The sequence below is a fragment of the Ovis aries genome, chromosome 1 (assembly GCF_016772045.2).
Source record: "Ovis aries strain OAR_USU_Benz2616 breed Rambouillet chromosome 1, ARS-UI_Ramb_v3.0, whole genome shotgun sequence".
NCBI classification, from domain to species: domain Eukaryota; kingdom Metazoa; phylum Chordata; class Mammalia; order Artiodactyla; family Bovidae; genus Ovis; species Ovis aries.
Genome location: NC_056054.1, coordinates 114,169,974 through 114,192,350, shown reverse-complemented (window position 1 = coordinate 114,192,350; position 22,377 = coordinate 114,169,974). Strand labels below are relative to the sequence as shown.

Genomic DNA, 22,377 nt, shown 5'->3' with positions numbered 1-22,377 from the left:
AGCCACAGAAGTCTGGCCCTTGCCCTCCCCTATTGTTTTCTATTTAAAAACCCACAAGCTTCCAAGGATTGTACTTTGGGAAGTACCATGTTTGTCCAATTAGCAAGATTTCCTTCATTAGGTCCCAACAGAAGTGCCCGTCCTGAGAGGTTCTCCTTGTGGGAACCCAGCTGGGGAGGGATGAGAGACAGAGAAGGAAAAGGAAGCAACCACGAGCCCAGCCTCCTCCAGGGCCATCTGCTCTGCCGACATCAAAGGGCATTTGAAAAACTTGGACTCAGGGTCCTGGTTAGAAGCTTAAGGCACTTTTCTCTGGCCTAAAGTTCTTGTGGGAAGAGGGGTCTCTAGGTTCTCACACACTGCACATCAGTTAGTGTGGGAGCTTCACCCTGCTTCTACCATTAGTAGCAATACCGTCTCACTGGTGTCCTTCAGGTCACACCCACGGCAGCCCTATCTTGTCCTGGTTCCTTCTGCCATCTTGGTCCAAACCTGGTCGCTTCACATCCGGAGGACTGAGAAGAGCCTTTGGATATCTCTCCCTGGCTTAACTCCTCCCCTGCAATCTCCCTGACATGCTACAGTCACATTAATCTTAAACAACACTGCCTTTGCTATAAGATAAAGGAAAATGTTCAAAACTCTGCAACTCCCCTTAATGTAACAAAACACATCTATGCAAGGCTGTTTTCTCCATGCTCCCCAGTACAAATTTCCCACTATCCCAGGCTTACATCCTCACTGTTTCAAGCCGGCTGATCCTAAGCACTCCGACAGCCAAGGCTTTTCCTGTTCTTTGCTTCCTGTCTGTCTAATTCCATCCAATTCTTACACCACTTCTAGCATCCAGCTTCAGTCCCCTGACAATACAACCCCTTCCCTGCGTTTTAGTGTTTGCAGACACTGAGCAACTAGCCCCACATTTCCTTTACTGTTTCCTGAATTTTCTAACTGATAATAAACTCAGGAAGAGAAAAGACTGTGCCTTACGACATTCAAGTCACTTAGTAAGTACTCAACAACAAAAATTTTTTTTGCTTAATAAAGGAATAAATCCATGTTGACCTCAGAACCACGAGTTAAGCAGAACTCTTGAAAAATGCCTACAACACTGCAGGAAAATGAGCCCCTTTCTGGGCCTCAAAGGCATTTACACTTTTCTATTGATCTTAGTTTTAGGAAAGGGGAAGAAGATTGATTCTGTCTCATCACGGGGCATCTGGCGAGTTTTCATTCTTTTTTTTTTATAGACAGAGGTATGCTTTCTGCCCCTTCTCATAGACTCCTTGCCATGTTGGCCTCCAGGAGAGAGTCTAGACTGAGTACATTAAGTAATATTTAAACATGTATCTCTAAATTTTCCAAGGGTCTGGCCAACAGAATGTTCTTTCCAAGAACATATTCTCTATTGACAATTGTTCCTTCTTTCTTTCATTCTTTGCATTTAGCGAGTCCTTGAGATAGAAGGATGGATAAAAAACAATCATGGGCCATGAAGCACCCACAGTCAAATGCAGTTTTACTCTAAATGAAGGCAAAGGAATGCCTGCAACAGAATCAGTCACCTGAGGGAGGCTGCTAAAAACACAGGTTCCCTGGACGCTATGCAGAAAATGTTTCATCTATCAAGTTTTACAGGCTTCCCCAGGGGCTCAGTGGTAAAGAATCTGCCTGCAATGCAGGAGACGTGGGTTCAGTCCCTGGGTCAGGAAGATCCCCTGGAGGTGGGCATGGCAACCCACTCCAGTATTCTTGCCCAGAGAATCCCATGGACAGAGGAGTCTGGCGGGCTGCATAGTCCATAAAGTCTCAAAGAGTCAGACACAACTGAAGGGACTTAGCATGCATATATCTCAAGTTTTGACTGGAGCCTGGGCTCTGCATTTTTAAGAAGCTCTGCAGATGATTCTGATGCACACTGAAGTTTGAGACTCACTGGCTCAACAGAAGAGACAAGAGTATCAGGAGATAACTATAAAACAGGAATGCCTACTTGCAAAAATAAGAGTGAGATCCACAGGTTCAAGAAGAGTAACCAAGTAGTGGTAAAAAGTGAGGTGCTTCAGTGAGAAAGACCTAGGTTCCAATTCTTATTCTGCTGCTTATTAGTATTTGCTATGTGAGTGAGCCTCTCTTAGCGTCTTGTGTTCTCATATATACATAGGAAAGCTAATCACTTCACACAATTATAAGGTTTTGATGAGATACTATATATAAAGTGTTTAATATAAATCTTGGTATAAAATAAGCACTCACTGCTAAGTTGTCATAATGTTTTTGATTATTAGTAAAATTTAAAGAGGACAGATCAGAAAGGCTTTCCTGGAAAAAAAAAAATGTAGTTTGAATTTACTTTTAGAGTGGAGTCTCTCCAAGTACAAATATATTCTTTCAGACCATGACATTTATAGAATTTTTTAAATTTTATATCTTCAATTCTATAATTTGGAACTTTTAATGCTAGTGGTAATGAAGTGATTTCAGGGCCTGCCTTTTCATCTGGGGTTATGATTGTCCAAATGCAAAATGAAAGCCAGATCAAATCAAGAACCAATCTAGAAACTGAGGAAATGGTGGGAGAATTGAGTCACCAGGTGGCACAGGGCAGTTTAATCTGCTCAGCCATTGCAGTCAGCGCCATGTTCATGCAGTGAGCAGATGTGTGACATGAACTCTGACTCTACATACCAGTGTCTACAAGTTTATAAGCAGAAATCTAAAGCATAAACACAAAAGTACAATGGTTCTGTCACTGATTCTAGTAATAGTTAGATTAGATAGCAATTTCTTTATCATTCCCATGCTAACCCTCTAATCTTCAAGAGAATAGACACTTTAACAAATATTTAATGATACCAAATTAAAATTAACATTTGACCACTGCCTACCGGCAGAAACTTGGTTAAGTAAATATGAGATCTGATTTTCCCAAATGCATAAACCCTTGAGGCTATTAATAACAATATGTTTAACACACTCTAATAAGCCTAGATAGCATATTCAAAAGCAGAGACATTACTTTGCCAACAAAGGTCCGTCTAGTCAAGGCTATAGTTTTTCCAGCAGTCATGTATGGATGTGAGAGTTGGACTGTGAAGAAAGCTGAGCACCGAAGAATTGATGCTTTTGAACTGTGGATTTGGAGAAGACTCCTGAGAGTCCCTTGGACTGCAAGGAGATCCAACCAGTCCATTCTGAAAGAGATCAGTCCTGGGTGTTCTTTGGAAGGAATGATGCTAAAGCTGAAACTCTAGTACTTTGGCCACCTCATGTGAAGAGCTGACTCATTGGGAAAGACTTTGATGCTGGGAGGGACTGGGGGCAGGAGGAGAAGGGGACAACAGTGGATGAGATGGCTGGATGGCATCCCCGACTTGATGGACATGAGTTTGAGTGAACTCCGGGAGTTGGTGATGGACAGGGAGGCCTGGCGCGCTGCAATTCATGGGGTTGCAAAGAGTCAGACACAACTGAGCGACTGAACTGAACTGAACTGAATAAACATTTTCTGCACAAATATTAATTACATTTAAACAATAGTCCCAAATTAAACATAGACCAGGCCCTGAGGCTACATGTGTCCACTCTATCTTTAAACACCACACTAGTGGTTAGTCTCAACAAACCACATCATCTCACGCATTAAAATAACGTTTTATTATTTTATTGAGTTTATAGCTATATTTGACTTCACTTAAAACTTTGCTTCAGCTTTATAGTTGCAGAAAAACTAAAGTATAAGAGACGTTCTATATTATGATTTATAAGAAACATATATCTGGTCATTCAGAAGACCAAAATAAATTTCTCATATATATTTGGTCTTCATCCACAGATCCAGGCTCACAGACTCCCCAAACCTTTGGAATTTCCTAAGTGAGGAGAGCCATAAAGGTGCCTTTGGTTACATTAATGAGGTGATTCTAGGACCCTACCTAAGGATGGGAGCTGGTTGCCAGGGAAACCAACCTTGGGATTAGAAGGGTGGAACTTTCAGTCCCAGCTCCACTGATCACTGGGTAGAAGAGAGTCTGGAGTTTGAATCTATCTCCAATAGCCAATGATTTAATCAGTCATGCCTGTGGCATGAGGCCACCATAAAAACCCAAAAGGACAGGGTTCAGACAGATTCCAAGTTGAAGAATACGTAGAGATTTGGGGATAGTGATGCCTGGTGAAGGCATAAATGCTCCTCCTCTTTCTCCATACTTTGCCCTATGCATCTCTTCATCTGCCTGTGCCTAACATATCCTTTTATGATAAACCTGTCATCTAGTAAATAAAATGTTTCTCTGAGTTTTGTGAGCCACTCTAACAAGTTAATCAAATCTGAGGAGGGGGTCTTGGCAGCCTCTAATTTGTAACCAGTAGATCAGAAGCACAGGTAACAGCCTGAGCTTACAACTGGCTTCTAAAGTGAGGCATAGTAAGGAGATGGGGGCAAGACACTGAACCCTTAACCTGTGGCATCTGATGATATCTCTAAGGAGATGCTGTCAGAGTTCATGTGAATTGTAGGACACCCAGCTTGTGTCCAGAGAATTGTCTGATGCCCTGTGGGAAGCCCTCCCCATCCACACACAACATGTACATGGAAACTGAGTCCAGGAACCTAATTTAAGTGTATGCTGCCGCTGCTGCTGCTAAGTTGCTTCAGTTGTGTCCGACTCTGTGCGACCCCAGAGACAGCAGCCCACTAGGCTCCTCCATCCCCGGGATTCTCCAGGCAAAACTGGAGTGGGTTGCCATTTCTCATACCTGGGTTTAATGTCTGTATATATTTTGCTGTTGTTCAATCGCTAAGTAATGTCCAACTCTTTGCGACCCCATGAAATGCAGCATGCCAGGCTTCCCTGTCCTCCAGTATCTCCCAGTGTTTGCTTAAACTCACAGCCATTTCATTGGTGATGCCATCCAACCATCTCATCCTCTGTTGCCCCCTTCTCCTCCTGTCTTCAATCTTCCCCAGCATCAGGGTCTTTTCCAATGAGTCAGTTCTTCACATCAAGTGGCCAAAGTATTGGAGTTTCAGCTTCAACATCAGTCCTTCCAATGAATATTCAGGGTTGATTTCCTTTAGGACTGACTGGTTTGATCATGACTACTGGAAAAACCATAACTTTGGCTATACAGATCTTTTTCAGAAAAGTGATATCTCTGCTTTTAATACACTAAGTCTGTCATAGCTTTTCATGTTTTAATAGTGTCCAAATATGGAGAAGGCACTGGCACCCCACTCCAGTACTCTTGCCTGGAAAATCCCATGGATGGAGGAGCCTGGTGGGCTGCAGTCTATGGGGTCGCAAAGAGTCGGGCACAACTGAGAGACTTCACTTTCACTTTTCACTTTCATGCATTGGAGAAAGAAATGGCAACCCACTCCCGTGTTCTTGCCTGGAGAATCCCAGGGACAGGGGAGCCTGGTGGGCTGCCGTCTATGGGGTTGCACAGAGTCAGACACGACTGAAGCAACTTAGCAGGAGCAGCACCTGTGTCCAAATAATTGATCATCCTAAGAAGCTGAAAAAAAAATCTCTTTAAAATAGGTGCATATGTTGCTCAGGTGTAAGTAATTAGATAATCCTGAGGGAAATTTTTTAGACTGCTGAGTCTGTTCTGTGACCCTGCCTTTCCACAAAAGGAAGCAGCAGAGGATGTGCTCCTTCCCAGCAGCCCCACTGCTGGGCATACACACCGAGGAAATCAGAATTGAAAGAGACACATGTACTCCAGTATTCACTGAAGCACGGTTTTCAGTACCTAGGACATGGAAGCAACCTAGATGTCCATCAGCAGGTGAATGGATAAAGAAGTCGTGGTATGTGTACACAATGGAATAATACTCAACTGTGAAAAGGAATACATTTGAGTCAGTTCTGATGAGGTAGATGAACCTGGAGCCTATTATACAGAGCAAAATAAGTCAGAAAGAGAAAGACAAATACTGTATATTAATGCGTATATATGGAATTTAGAAAGATGGTACCAACAATCCTACATGCAGGGCAGCAAAGGAGACACAGATGTAAAGAACAGACTTTTGGACTCTGTGGGAGAAGGTGAGGGTGAAATGATTTGAGAGAGCAGCTTTGAAATATGTACATTACCATATGTAAAATAGACGACCAGTGCGATGCATGAAGCAGAGCACCTGAAGCCAGTGCTCTGGGACAACCCAGAGGGATAAGGTAGGGAGGGACGTGGGAGGGGGGTTCAGGATGGGGGGACACATGTATACCCATGGCTAATTCATGTCAATGTATGGCAAAAACCCATCACAATATTGTAATTACCCTCCAATTAAAATAAATTAATTTCTTTAAAAGAGGAAAAAAAAGAAACCCATGACTAAAGGCATCCCTGCAGGATGGCTGGTTCCTACATCTTCAGCAGCTGTCTCATTACTTTCCCAGTGGCCCCTGTATCAGCATCAGCAAAGCTACTACGGTGGAGGGAGGGAAGAGGGGAATAGTACTTCTTTGAGTGTGGAACACCATTTACCTTACACTTAAGACCATTTACCTGGCCTTAAGAAGTGTGGCTAGTGGTGAGGGTGGGGATTATTAAATTCTAATTAAAGGAAATCACATGAATCTAGATATCCCATTGCTTTGTCACTACTCTCACCTAATCTTCATTTATTCACTAGAAAGTATATTTGACACCCCACGATCAGTGAGTGGATTATTTTCCCCCAATACGCATTACTGAATCGTGCAGTGGTAACTATTGGCTTGGCCAATAGTTAGTTTGGGGTTTTCTATAATGTCTTACAGAAAAACCCTGAATGAACTTTTTGACCAACCCAGTATGATAATTTTCTCATTGTAAGGATAGATTTGAACGTATTTATGAAGAGCATCAGAGTACTACTTCTCCTAGGAGCTCTGAGGAATGGTGGCCCAATAGATTTTGGTGCAAGTTGTGGCTGACAATAGCTTCTGTTCCTACGAAGGGCTGGATTCAGATGTTTAGGAGACCCAAGCACTGAAAATATTATAACACCTTCCCCACTCCCACCTCACCAAGTACTCCGTTATAAAAAACACTCAATGTAACATGAAGTATAAGAACATTCAGTAAAGTTCCGATTTTTTCATTATGATTGTTTCAATACTTTTTTTGGAAACCAAATTTCTGAAAGAATTTGGAGATGCCCCTGCTAGTGCCTTAAACACCTTCATGTAAAGCAACACTGTAAGTGAATCCAGGGTCCTCACTTCCATCATTTCACTTGAAACCAGGGCTCATTTTTTGCCTCTAGTCTGCAGATAACAAAGATGGAGTCTTTTTTTGTGTTGAACTCTTTTCTTCCTATGTACTGCCCAAGAGCTTCTTCACCAGCCTTTTCTTTGCCCTAATCTACCCAACTCAAATAAAGACTTAGATCTAAAAATCTGAAATTCCTTTCAATATCCATACTACTTAGTAAATTAGGGCTAGAAATTAGAACTTCTGCCCTATTTAAAGCAATGTTCCTTTTTTTTTCCCTCTCCTATATTACTTCTGCCCAAGGCAAGAAGCAACTGGATGTAGGATCACCAGGAAATGCAGAGTCATTGAAGTTTACATATGTATATAGGATAAAAGTAGCCATCCTGAGATCTTTGACAAAACATGTTTTGTAAATGCTGGCAACTACTTGTCAGCTGGAAAATGAAAGTGGGGAGCACCTGAGAGGCTAGAGGTGGTCCCTCCTACAGCTAAGCAAAAGGCACAAAACAGCTCCCTTTTTCTAGAGGGCATGGGGCTCCTATGGATCTAGGTGGGGGGAAGAAGTTAGCACCCTAAGTCATAAAAATGAAAGAGGAGAGTAAACATCAGGGAGTTGTGAAAAGGAAGCAATGGGAAGAGCATCAATCATCTTTTATTCTGCAAAAGCCAAGTCTGTCACCAAAAACACAGCAAAAGGAGGACAAAGTAACTTTTCACACTCCACTAAGGTATCCGCATAAGTCTGAAATTTACATCTTAGCTTGACATTCAAGCTTGACATCTCTTTGGTAATGAATGGCTGACCAAAATGCTTAGAAAACTCTTCACCTCCAAACATAATATTAAGAAACAGTTATCAGAGCAGAAAAAGAAATAAAAGGAATCCAAATTGGAAAAGAAGAAGTAAAACTCTCACTGTTTGCAGATGACATGATCCTCTACATGGAAAACCCTAAAGACTCCACCAGAAAATTACTAGAGCTAATCAATGAATATAGTAAAGTTGCAGGATATAAAATCAACACACAGAAATCCCTTGCATTCCTATACATGAATAATGAGAAAGTAGAAAAGGAAATTAAGGAAACAATTCCATTCACCATTGCAACGAAAAGAATAAAATACTTAGGAATATATCTACCTAAAGAAACTAAAGACCTATATATAGAAAACTATAAAACACTGATGAAAGAAATCAAAGAGGACACTAATAGATGGAGAAATATACCATCTTCATGGATCGGAAGAATCAATATAGTGAAAATGAGTATACTACCCAAAGCAATTTACAAATTCAATGCACTCCCTATCAAGCTATCAGCCACATTTTTCACAGAACTAGAACAAATAATTTCAAGATTTGTATGGAAATACAAAAAACCTTGAATAGCCAAAGCAATCTTGAGAAAGAAGAATGGAACTGGAGGAATCAACTTGCCTGACTTCAGGCTCTACTACAAAGCCACAGTCATCAAGACAGTATGGTACTGGCACAAAGACAGACATATAGATCAATGGAACAAAATAGAAAGCCCAGAGATAAATCCACACACATATGGACACCTTATCTTTGACAAAGGAGGCAAGAATATACAATGGAGTAAAGACAATCTCTTTAACAAGTGGTGCTGGGAAAACTGGTCAACCACTTGTAAAAGAATGAAACTAGATCACTTCCTAACACCACACACAAAAATAAACTCAAAATGGATTAAAGATCTAAATGTAAGATCAGAAACTATAAAACTCCTAGAGGAGAACATAGGCAAAACACTCTCAGACATAAATCACAGCAGGATCCTCTATGATCCACCTCCCAGAATTCTGGAAATAAAAGCAAAAATAAACAAAGGGGATCTAATTAAAATTAAAAGCTTCTGCACAACAAAGGAAAATATAAGCAAGGTGAAAAGACAGCCTTCTGAATGGGAGAAAATAATAGCAAATGAAGCAACTGACAAACAACTAATCTCAAAAATATACAAGCAACTTCTGCAGCTCAACTCCAGAAAAATAAACGACCCAATCAAAAAATGGGCCAAAGAACTAAATAGACATTTCTCCAAAGAAGACATACGGATGGCTAACAAACACATGAAAAGATGCTCAACATCACTCATTATTAGAGAAATGCAAATCAAAACCACAATGAGGTACCACTTCACACCAGTCAGAATGGCTGCGATCCAAAAATCTGCAAGCAATAAATGCTGGAGAGGGTGTGGAGAAAAGGGAAGCCTCCTACACTGTTGGTGGGAATGCAAACTAGTACAGCCACTATGGAGAACAGTGTGGAGATTCCTTAAAAATTGCAAATAGAACTACCTTATGACCCAGCAATCCCACTGCTGGGCATACACACCGAAGAAACCAGAATTGAAAGAGACACATGTACCCCAATGTTCATCGCAGCACTGTTTATAATAGCCAGGACATGGAAACAACCTAGATGTCCATCAGCAGATGAATGGATAAGAAAGCTGTGGTACATATACACAATGGAGTATTACTCAGCTGTTAAGAAGAATTCATTTGAATCAGTTCTGATGAGATGGATGAAACTGGAGCCAATTATACAGAGTGAAGTAAGCCAGAAAGAAAAACACCAATACAGTATACTAACACATATATATGGAATTTAGGAAGATGGCAATGACGACCCTGTATGCAAGACAGGAAAAAAGACACAGATGTGTATAACAGACTTTTGGACTCAGAGGGAGAGGGAGAGGGTGGGATGATTTGGGAGAATGACATTCTAACATGTATACTATCATGTAAGAATTGAATCGCCAGGCTATGTCTGACGCAGGATGCAGCATGCTTGGGGCTGGTGCATGGGGATGACCCAGAGAGATGTTATGGGGAGGGAGGTGGGAGGGGGGTTCATGTTTGGGAATGCATGTAAGAATTAAAGATTTTAAAATTTAAAAAATAAAAAAATAAAAGAACCTGAGAATATTAAAAAAAAAAAAACAGTTAATTTACTCTTCACATGACACTAACTAATCAAATGAGAATTTTTAAGGAAAAGCTTAAAAGGGAAGTATTTCTATCATCAGAGGTATGAACACACCAATGAGGAAAGAAGCATGATGAGGAAAACATCAGCTCTGCCCATGGTCAAACCAAGAGAAACCAAATCTGGAGCTGTACCCTGAAACCTAGAATGATAATCATCACCCTCTGGGAATAACCATTTTCTATTTATTGCTTAAAGGAAAACAGCCCTGTGTGCATTATATACCCAATACGCACTCCAGTATTCTGGCCTGGAAAATTCCATGGGCCATACAGTCCATGGGGTGGCAAAGAGTCAGACACGACTGAGCGACTTTCACTTCACATTCACACAAAGTATTCAGATGTCAGCTTACATATTACTCCACATCTGTGCTCATAAAGACTTTACTGCCTTCAATTTTCACAACTAAAAGAAGCAGGATCCGAACCCAGCACTTCTGATAGCAGTTTCGGTGCTTACACCATTTCTCCATGACCTGCTCTCTTCCATGTTTTGAAGTTATGAGTAAAGTTGCCATAATCATCTGTACTTAGGTTTCTGCATAAACATAAGTTCTCAATTTGTTTGGGTAAATACCAAGGAGCATGGTTTCTGGGTCACGAACATGAATATGTTGATTTCTGTGAAAAACTGCCAAAGGGGCTGCAATTTTGTATTTCCAGCAGCAATGAATAAAAGTTATCACTGCTCTCATCAGCACCAGTATGGGGTGCTGTCAGTGCTCTGGGTTTCGGCCATTCTAACAGGTACTGTAGTGATAATTCATTGTTGTCTTAATTTGAAATTTCCTGTGATATACAATGCTGAGCATTGTTTCATGTCTACTGTGGCTCTGCTGGTAAAGAATCCGCCTGCAATGCAGGAGACCTGGGTTCGATCCCTGGGTTGGGAAAATCCCCTGGAGAAGGGAACGGCTACTCACTCCAGTATTCTTGCCTGGAGAATCCCATGGATTGTATAGTATGGGGTCTCAAAGAGTTGGACTCAGCAACACGACTGAGCAACTATCACTTTCACTGCGATCTGCAGGCTTCCCTGGTGGCTCAGGTGGTAAAGAATCTGCCCACAATGTTGGAGACCTGGGTTCAGCCCCTGGATGGAGAAGATCCCCTGGAGAAAGGAGTGGCAACCCTCTCCAGTATTCTTGCCTGGGAAATCCTATGGACAGAAGAGCCTGGCAGGCTACAGTCCATGGGGTTGCAAAGAGCTGGACATGACTGAGTGACTAACACTTTTTGCCATCTATATATCTTCTTTGGTGAGCTGCCTGTTCATTTCTTTTGCTCATTTTCTTGTTGTTGAATTTGAAGAGTCCCTTACACATTTTATGTAATTGTCCTCTATTGGATAGGTCTTTTGCAAATATTTTCTCCCAATCCATGTCTTGCAGTCTCATTGTCTTGAAACTAGCTTTCACAGAGCAAAAATTTTTCATTCTAATGAAGTCCACTTTATCGATTTTTTCTTTCAAGGATTGTACCTTTGGTGTTGAAACGTCATCACCACACCCAAGGTCCCCTAGGTGTTCTCCTATGTTATGTTACAGTTTTCTGGTTTCTCGTTTTACATTTAGGTTCATGATCTATTTTTAGTTCATTCTTGTGAAGGACATAAGGTGTGAGTCTAGATTTGGTTTGATTTTTGGGTTTTCTTTTGCATGTTCAAAAAGACTATCTTTCTCCATTGTACTGCCTTTGTTTCTTTGCCAAAGACCAGTTGGCTATATTTGCTGCTGCTGCTAAGTCGCTTCAGTCGTGTCCGACTCTGTGTGACCCCATAGACGGCAGCCCATCAGGCTCCCCCGTCCCTGGAGTTCTCCAGGCAAGAACACTGGAGTGGGTTGCCATTTCCTTCTCCAATGCATGAGAGTGAAAAGTGAAAGTGAAGTCGCTCAGTCGTGTCCGACTCTTAGCGACCCCATGGACTGCAGCCCACCAGGTTCCTCCATCCGTGGGATTTTCCAGGCGAGAGCACTGGAGTGGGGTGCCACGGCTATACTTACATGGATTTATTTCTGGGCTCTCTAGTCTGTTCTGTTGATCTACTTATCTTTTTTTTCCAGCAATACCACACTGTCTTAATTACTGCGACTATATAGTAAGTCTTAAAATTGGGTAACATCAGTCCTCTGACTTTGTTCTTCTCCAATATTGTGTTGGTTACTCTGGATCTTTTGCCTCTCATTATAAATTTTAGAATCAGTTTTTCAATAGTCACAAAATAACTTACTGGGATTTTTATTGGGATTAGGATCTATCTATAATTTGTTTTGATATTATTTTAACATTTTATCTCAATTTTAAAAATCTATCTAGTATACACATTCTAAAAGTAGAACTATATCTGTCTGAGGAACAATTAGCTACTCTTAAGTAACATTTTATTTATTTATTTAATTGAAGGATAATTGCTCTACAATATTGTGTTGGTTTCTGCCATATATCAACATGAGTCAGCCACAGTACTCCTGAGTAACTGCTCTCTTCTTCAGGTCAACTTGTTCCCCAGGCTCTCAAGAGAGTACATCTTAAAGAACCAACCCCAGCAGCCTTTGTAAACTTCACCTCTCCTCCAAACTTTATATGCCTCTGGGAAATTACAGTCCTGCCAGGCCTTTTGTTGGTATCACTCCCGTAGGGACTGCCAAGACAATCTTGCACACAGTAAATTTTGCTGGATTTGCTACTATGAAAAGCATTCAAAAGGCATTTGGACCAACCATCTCCATAGGCATAGTGCTTTCCTGTTTACAAAGTTTCCTACACAGTATCTTCTCTGAACCTAAAAGAAGGGGATAAAGACACATGAGGAAAATCGATGAGGAAACTGAGGAGCACTGAAGTTAAAAGCCTTGAGGTAAAAAAAAAAATCTAGAAAATGATGGTGCTGAGATCAAAACTTACTACATATTTGCCTCGCTACCTTTTGCTCACAAGGTTCTATTCTTCAGAAGCCCTCCCAGTTATACACCCACACCATGGAGTACACAGCAATATGTTTGAGCAGTAGATCTCAGACACTCTCCTCAAACATTTTTGGAAGGTCTCATTAAGCACAAAACACAAGCCGCAGACAGTTGAGTGAGTGGATACATTAAAGACAATGCTGATCTCCAGGAGAAGCCCAGCTGAACCCAGGAGCTTTGAAGTAAGTCTAAACCCCTCTTAGAACCTCTCTAACCTCTCGTTGCTCTTCCAGGCCTCAGGGATACTTGGGCTGGCTCAAACCTAACCTTTCTCAGTCCTTAGAGACCAAGATGAGCGTCCAGCTAACAAGTAGTGTGTGCACACTCGGTCATTTCAGTCGTGTCCGACTCTCTGCGACTACACGGACTGTAGCCCACCAGGTTCCTCCATCCATGGGATTTTCCAGGCAAAAATACTGGAGTGGGTTGCCATTTCCTTCTCCATGGGATCTTCCTGACCCAGGGATCGAATCTGGGTCTCCTGCATTGCAGGCAGACTTCTTACCATCTGGGCCACCAGGGAAGGCCCAGCTAATAAGTAAACAATCTGCCAAATTCTGGCACCTCTGTTGCTTGGAGAATTACAGAACTTGGAAATATCTAGTAGTTCTATGCACAATAGAAAGCAAAAAATAAGAAAACCAAAATAAGAAGAGAATTATTTTCAACCAAATCATGTCTGAATAACACAGTATCAACCATAATATGTCCAAATGCATGCAAATAAAATTGAAAGGGATGGAGAAAGTTTAGAGAGACCATCACTTTAGCCATTAGGTGACTGTTTTTTTAGTGACTATCCTTGGACAGGCATCTGGACATCTTGGTTCCTCTGTTAAGCTATTGTTATTCGAAAATGTTAAGCAGAGTGTCTTATACTCAGAAGTAATCAATAAAAGCTTGCTAAATAGAAATAAACCCAGTAAAACACAGTTGAATTGTTGAGGGAACCCAACGCAATCAGGGGGATAAACAGGTTAGAAACCACTGAGAAATGTAGCCAGAAGGGGAAAAGGGACAAGACTTGGGCATTAGGAGCAGGAGGGGGAAATGTGGTGAACATCAGTCAAGGCCAGTCTTCCCTCTGGTGGTCCCTCCAGCTTGGAGCCCTTGGTGGGACAAGTGAGTTACTGGATGACTACTCCAGAAGCACAAAACTTGATTTCTCTTTTGTTAACTCATCTCTCCCTTTCCTGAATGCATTTAGTTATGATAGCACTAGCAATTGCGACCCATACTGTTTTACACTGCCCTTTAAATCTTTCCATCATAATAGGATTATTTGTCCAATATACAATATTTTATCCCTCCTTCCCTACCTGTCCCAAGGTGCCAACTCTTTTTTCCTTCAGGTGTTACACAGACCCCTAGCCAAGTAATCCACTCTTGTGTTTAATTCCCTGTAAAGACAGCATTATGCACAAGTCTGTTTTGACCATTAAGGGAAAGGTTGGGGAAAAGTGAGGTAAGGGTGCATAAGGGAGTGGGGACAAGGAGATGAGCTGACAGCTGTCTTTTCAAATAGAAGAGGACAAGTTTCCCACAGATTACATCCATGCTGCTTCCCAGGTAGCACCAGTGGTAAAGAACCTGCCTGCCAATGCAGGAGACATAAGGGATTTGGTTCAATCCCTGGGTCAGGAAGACCTCCTGGAGGAGGGCATGGCAACCTACTGCAGTGTTCTTACTTGGAGAATCCATGGACAGAAGAGCCTGGCGGGCTACCGTGCATGGGGCCAAAAAGAGAGAGTGAAACAACTTAGCACACACCCACACAGTGAAATGAAATAGATCTATCCAAGATAACAGTCTCCATGATTCATACATGATGGGCTTTTAGACCACAGAGTATTGAAGATTCCACCAGAAAAAGTAAGAGAAGTGAGCATTCCCTTACTCGAAGCATCTACTGTGTATGAGGCTATATATTGGCCTCTTTGCAAATCTAGTGGCACCTATGAGACAAGAAAAATGAGACCTGAGGATGTTAAATATCTTGCCCAAGTTTACATGGCTAGTAAGTGGTGGCAAAACCAGAATTTAAACCCATGTCCTTTCCACTGCAAAAGTACTTTGAGAAGTGTTATCTGTAGAAGGGGATTTTGCTCAGTGAATGTTGTTGCCTGGAAGAATGTTGCTGGACTGAGGATATGGGGAAATAACTGAGCTGAACAAACCAAAGCAGCTGTGCCAAACTAATAATAAAAACAACCATCATCAGCATCACTTATTAGCTACGTGCCAAACGTTATGCTATATACTCACAAGTGGCATCTGTAATACCTATTAGATGGGAATTACCGACCTTATTTTACCAAATAGGAAACTGAGAGAGTTTAAGCAACTAGCCCAGGGTCACAAGGTCAGTGAGTACAGAGCTGGGAGTGGAAATCAGGTCTGTCTGACTTCACAACAGAAGGAGTTCAAGGGCTAGACAAGTGGTCCACGTAAGGGGAAAAGGCAATGTCCACAATCTTGTGGACATTTTAAGGTGGTCTTGACCCAGCTCAAAGCAGTCAGCTAGGGGAAGGAGGCATGCCAACCAGAGGAGGGAGGCACTGGCCGCTAAATTTTTTACGGGACGACAGGGTAGGGCTGTCCTATAAAGGAGGTCCTTACTTCATGTTGAGGAGTGACTGAGGCGACAGACTTGGAGATTTATCAGCAGAGATTCATGTCAGACTCACATGGGAAACACTTCAAAGTGCTGATTTCCACCTTCAGCTACTCTTACTTAATTGATCCTTAAGGTCTACCCAAAATTCCTAACATAGTGGTAAGCAACCCACATTGTGGACGGTTGCTGAATTCAGAAGTTCTGGGAGGACTGGGGATGCTGGATGCATATATGGACTGAGTTGTCATTTTTGGGAGAAAGTCAATTCAAACACTGCATGACTTCAAACAGCGCAAGGGGCACAAAGAATCCAGTGTGTCTGTGTTATGGGCAGGTCACCATTTATGTCAGCTGGTGCACGATATCAGAAGGTCTGTGGAGGTCAGTTTTTGAGGGGTTTTAGCTTTCTGGATGCCCAGGAGATGTGCCTGAAAGTGGATCTTATAAGAAAACTTGGGAAGAAGAGTCTGAGAGCTAATGCTAATTTAAAGTGGTATGACATCCACTCACTTTATTGTCTAAAATAATGCCTTTAGCCAAATCACTGTAAAATTCTGACTAGATCCTCAACCTTCTCACCTCTTTGGTTTAGACCCTAATCAGAGTTACCTCCAACATCTAACAGTGATAATTGTTATAAAATGCACAGTGCATACTGAGTAATTCACGAAGCTTTCTCGCGTGTGTATTTGATATCCGCATAATGGTAACAGAAGCAGCAGTGATGACATGAAATCAGTATCTGTTGAGCACTAGATGCTAAGCTTAGAGTGCTTCATGTACGTTATTTCAGGAAGGCTTTGTAACGGTCCTGTTGGTGGGGGAGAATGGTGTGGCATCAATATACAGAGGAGTGGGAGGCACTCTAATACTGTAGTGTGTCTATTCAAAGGTAATCATGAGCTTCCTTGGTGGTTCAGTGGTGGAGAGTCCAGCTGCCAGTGCAGAAGACACGGGTTCGATCCCTGGTCCAGGAGGACCCCACATGCCATGGGGCATATAAGCCCATGTCCCACAGCTGTTGAGCCTGTGCTCTAGAGCCTGGGAACCGTAACTACTAAGCCCACGTGCCCTAGAGCCCTTGCTCCCAAACAAGAGAAGCCACCACAGTGAGAAGCCTGCACACAGCAATTAGAGAGTAGCCTTTGACCACCGCAACTAGAGAAAAGCCGGGGCAGCAATGAAGACCTGGTACAGCCAAAAATAATAAATAAATAATATGGATCTTTAAAAAATGTAGTGATATGAAATGATCTGGACTTGATTTGTTACATGTGATAGATAATTCATATGACTTAATGTCTGGGAAGTGACTGTATAAGAAGGGAAGAAAGCAGTGAGTTAACAGAGAGGCTAGAGGAGAGAGAGGAGGGGAGACTCCTTTGGACGACACTCCCACTCTGTGCTCAGACACTGTCTAGGAGAAGCTCACTGTTTTCCTCTCCTCACACACTCACTACCTGGAGCTGGTGCAGCCCCCACAGGTTGAGGGCTCAGACCCACAAAGGGCCCCGCAGGAGAGACACTGATGACAAGGGTCCCCAACTTACCTACAACTTCTTTCCACCTTGACTACGAATCACAGGTTTCCACAACCCATCCTCCATCTCCACCACCCCCAGCTCACAAAAGTCAGTGTGATGTGGAGTGAAGTAAAGTGAAAGTCACTAAGTCGTGTCCGACTCTTTGTGACCCTATGGACTGTAACGTACCAGGCTCCTCCGACCACGGAATTCTCCAGGCAAGAATACTGGACTGGGTAGCCATTCCTTCCTCCAGGGGGTCTTCCCAACCCAGGGATCGAACCCAGGTCTCCCGCATTGCAGGCGGATTCTTTACCATCTGAGCCACCAGGGAAGGCCATAGACTTATGGGTGCTTGTTTATTACGTATTAAAGGCTATGCATTAAATGGGGCTTCCACAGTGGCTCAGCGGTAGAGAATCCACCTGCAACGCAGGAGACCAGGGTTCAATCCCTGGCTTAGGAAAACCCCCTGGAGGAGGGCAGAGCAACCCGCTCCAGTATTCTTGCCTGGAGAATCCTATGAACAGATGAGCCTGGTGGGTTATAGTCCGCGGAGTCAGGCATGACTGAAGCAACTGAACAGCACAGATGAACAGCCAGCCAAAGAGATACATAGTGCAAGAGAGCGTAGGAGCTTCTGTCCCTGTGGGACAGGGGTGCACCATCCTCCAAATACATGGGTGTGCTCACCAACCCAGAAGCTCCCCAAACTTGATACTTTGGGGATTTCCATCACAGGGGCATAATTAATCATTAACTCCATCTCCAGCCCTACTCCCCTTCCTGGAAGGCAGGAGGTAGGGCTGAGAATCCCACGTCTTCCAGGGCACCAGCCTCCATCCAGGAGCCCACCCACAGTCACCTCATTAGATAAAAAGACAGTCCTATCACCTGGAAAATTCTGAGGGACTTAAGAGCTCTACCCCAGGAACACATGTCAGAAGCCAAATATTAGAATAAAAGATGCTCCTAATACTCTCATCACTTAGGAAACTGCAAGAGTTTCAGAAGCTCTGTCCCAGGAACCAGGGAAAGAGACAAATATATTTTTTCTGCATATGTCACAGACATGGCTACTGTTGGAGTTACAATTTGTAGATTCTAAGTAAAAGAAACTGGGAATTCTTTCCACACTTCCCTTAACTTTAGTGTTCGTAAAGCAAACAGCTCTTAACTAGAAACAGAGGAAGGGCCTCCCCAGCACCTGCTGGGCCTCCACAACCCCCCACCCTCATTCCCAGGACCAGAGGTATCCCTTCTGACCACAGGCACAGATGAGGGAACATGAGGAAGGTCCAGGGTCAAGGAACAACCCTTAACCAGATATGAAGCTCCTGAAAAGCCATCTCCTTTGAGGAGAAAGCTGTGGACTGATCCTAACAGACCTTCCTTGTTCAGAGATGGTGCAGGGGCAGGCAAAGGAAGCATGGTGTCCTTCAGCGCCCACCAAGCCCCTGGTTGAGGTAGTGTGACCAGGCCAGGCACCAGAGGAAAGTTTCAGACAGAAAGTCTGGGGATATCCCCTGCAAGGAAGGACTGGTTCCATTCAAAAGAGATGGGCACTAAGGCAGAAGCCTCCCATTGCAGCCGCCCTCCCACCAGCATCAGCAGGCGCTGCCTCACATTTCATCCCAGTGTCCAGTGACCATTGTCACAAGAATCATATGGGGAAGCCCTTCACAGCCTTCAGACAGCATTCATGTCCAATATCTCTTCAAACAATCATACAGAAAAGTAGTGCTATTATTCCTGTATAGAGAGGCCAAGGTACAGAAAGGAAGAGCAACTTTGCCAAGTAGTAAAAGGGAGAGCCAGAACTTGAACTTGGGTCTTCAGAACCTAAATCCAAGGCTCTTTGCACAACAAAGGTAAATATATACCAAACACTCAGAAGTAATGCACAGAGCTGCCCACCTGCAACTTTTTCTGGTATCCAGACAGATAACCATCCAAGTGCGGAAGTGGCCTCCAAGAGACGGTCCGCACGGCTCCCCTCGCCTGAAGTCTTCGCCCCCTAGTCACCAGTCACCCACCGAGAGAGATGTGGAGTTTGACTTGGAAGTAATCAAATGTGTGTATGGGGTTGGGGAGGGGAGTGTTGTTAGAGATTGAGTCAGAGCACAGAGTTCAGAGTCAGACATTCGTGAGTTTTCAACCTTATTAGCTGTACTTCCTTTTGCAGCTCACTCCGCTTCTCTAAGTTTTAAGGTCCTTATTCATAAAATACGAATAATGTCTCCAGAACTGTGAGGATTCAGATAGATTATGGATGGAGAGCTCTGAGCATGGAGTCTGGGGGTAGAATAAGCACCTCGCTTTTTTTATTTTACACACAGACACACAACCAAAGATGACCACAGATACCATTTGTTGATGAACAACTATTGGGCATCCTCTCTTGAGGATAATTAATGTCCTTGTGGTGACTTGTTAATTAAACTGCCTCAGCCTCATGAATGTGAAGGTATGGAGTGCAAAGAGCACTGGGTTAGCAAGAAAGAGAACTTCGATTTCATCTGCAGCTTCACTACTAATGATGCTGTGTGACCCTGAGTGTGTCAGTCCCCCTCTGGCACTCCCACTGCTTGAGAAACGAGGGTCATGAAACAGACGCTGACTCTCATTCTTCCAGAGAAAGGACGCAGAAGGCGAGCAGTCAGCAAAATGGTGCTGAACCCCTCCTGGCCTGAGCAGTGCAGACTCCCGCCTCAAATGGCTGGCCTAAGAGCTTCAGCCACTTGGAAAAATCCTCTTCCCCCTTGGATGAGACTCTTGAACCTCAGCCAGGACTCAGAGGTCCCAACTGCAAACAGTCACAAGTCATTTGATAACAAAAGGAAAGACACCCCGGCCAGCAAGTTGGAGAAGATGAGGCTGGTCACCAACTGAAAAATACCCCAGCCAGCCAGCACCCCACCCAGCCATCCCAAACCTCAGGGTGAAGCCACTGCTTACCCGAAGATGTCCTTCTCACAGTTAGGTCTGCAACTCCCCTGAAAAACCAGAAGTACTAAAAGCTGTCCTCTCCCAAATTCAGGACCCTCCAACACCACTACTAAGTGCCGAACACGTAGCTCTCTGCTCAGGCTTCTCCATCTCTGAAATCAGCTCTGCGATCGGCCTGTCTTGCCTGCCAACAGTTTCAACTCCACGGACGCTGTTTATTGTACCCTGCAGTTGCGATGGACTCGTTTATTTTGCCTCAGTCTTCTTTGGTTAGGAGTGCTTTCTTCTTCTCTCCGTAACATAAATCCAGCCTCCCAAAATGCGAAACCTTGGATTTCTCAAGCCTATGGTGACCCATTTCCTTCCCTTCCTGGCCTGACTTGAAATGAAACTCCCTTCTGCCTCCTTTTTCAAACTTTTTCTGAGACACCGGGAGAAGGATAGCGAGAGCTTTCGTTTTTGGAAAAGTGAAAAAAAAAAAAATGAAGGAAGAAAAAAAATCAAAACACATAACTTACGTTCATCCAGAAGTGCACAGTTTTGGATGGAAGAAAACAGAGCTATAATCCACTGCGTTCCCCCAACCCGAAAAGAAGAATCTGTTGTGAAACACTTCTTTTTCCACTTTGCCGGTGGAGGAGCCCCGTGGTAGGCATACATCCACAGGCTGATGCAAGATGCCTTTGAGAGAAACCTCACATTCTGAGGATTCCTGGGAAAGCGCCAGGGATCCCAGCATCCAATATATTGCACATTTGGTTTCAATTAGGAAGGGGGTTGGGGAGGGAAGAAGGAAAGTCACCAATCAGAGCTGTTTTCTGTTTAGAGACTATTTCTTTTGACCCAAGGGACCACGGGCAAAGCTATAATTTACAGCAAAACCCATTCATAGAAGAAAAAATATGTATAACCATAGGACAGACTTAAAGACACAGTTCCCTTCCGCCTTATCCCCACCGCATCCATCCCCAAGCCCTCCCCTTCTTCCATCTAAGATCTGGTCCCCACCCTGTGTCCCCCCAACCTCACTTTTCTTACTGGAGCTGAAGCTATGAGCACAACTTAAGGTTTGGATTCTCCTCTAATCGAAGCTTCCAGGACAGCTGGGTCACACACATGAAGCTCATCTTTAGTGTTTTATCCATGAAAGCCCAGAGCTGAGCCCTCCCCGCAAAAGAGTTTATTTAATCCTCCCCTCCACCCCTATTACCTCCCACAAAAAAAAAAAAAAAAGAACTGGATAGTTTGAGAGTCTAGGATTCCTTTTTTTTTTTTCACTCAGTTCCCAGTTGGTTGCATCCTCTGAGGGTCTGTTGCTGTCCTGAATCCATGCTGCTAAATGAAAACACAAGCATTTACAAGGACTTTCTAAATTATTTTGAAACTTTTTTCCTCTTTTTTTTCCTATCCACTGCTGTGAAGTAAGATCATGTGAAAGGAGAGTGTAAGTGACAGGGAGGAACCCTTCCTCTGCTCTTTAAAAGAGTAACTAATAATCCTCTTCATCCATCAAGGCTCCTGGCATTAACCCTTCAGAGCCTGGATCCTTCCTTACCAAGCACAGGCTTGGTCTTTCCTGGAAGTCTCGATGCTCTGTGAGTACAGGAAATGCAGGGTAAGCAGAGACTTAAGGTCAGCAGATCCAAAGAGAAAGGTAGATGGCAAAAGAGGTTGAGAAGACCTAACCCACCTTTGAGCAATGCTTCCTCATAAAAAGACCTTCTACCTCTGGGCTCTTTAGTGATCCCCACCTCTTCCCTGCTGTACTTTGGCAGGTAATCTGGGATTGCACAGCCCCCAAGATGAGCAAGGAGAGAGGTGGGACTAACAGGAAAAGAAGAGTGGAAAGGGATCATGCAAGGACATTCTCAAAGTAAGTTTGAGGACCGAGATATTTCAGAAGAGGAAGGGGAAGGCAAGAGGACATCCAATTGGCATGGCCATGAGGAGTCAAGCTGCCGGTGGTAAGTCCTGAAGAGGCCTTTAAGCTCAACCAGAAAGTAGCCTTCCAAATCTGTGCTTTCCAGGTGGAAGATGTGGAGAACCCAGAGAGCGATCAGAGGGCAGACACAGAGATGGTTGA

At 43.3% G+C, this 22,377-nt stretch overlaps 1 protein-coding gene across 3 annotated transcripts in view; it reads right to left on the bottom strand.

Moving 5' to 3' along the window:
* DDR2 (discoidin domain receptor tyrosine kinase 2) overlaps positions 1-21,453 on the bottom strand; it is a 176,992-nt gene extending 155,539 nt beyond the window's left edge. Inside the window, exon 1 of one of the 3 annotated variants that reach the window (XM_042257087.1) lies at positions 21,333-21,453. The gene's annotated coding sequence lies outside the window, so the exon portion shown is untranslated. Of the gene's footprint in view, positions 1-20,303; positions 20,980-21,332 lie in introns of those variants that run through there. The other 2 variants (XM_004002713.5, XM_060415694.1) reach the window with 2 other exon arrangements.
* Between the last annotated feature and the right edge of the window lie 924 nt (positions 21,454-22,377).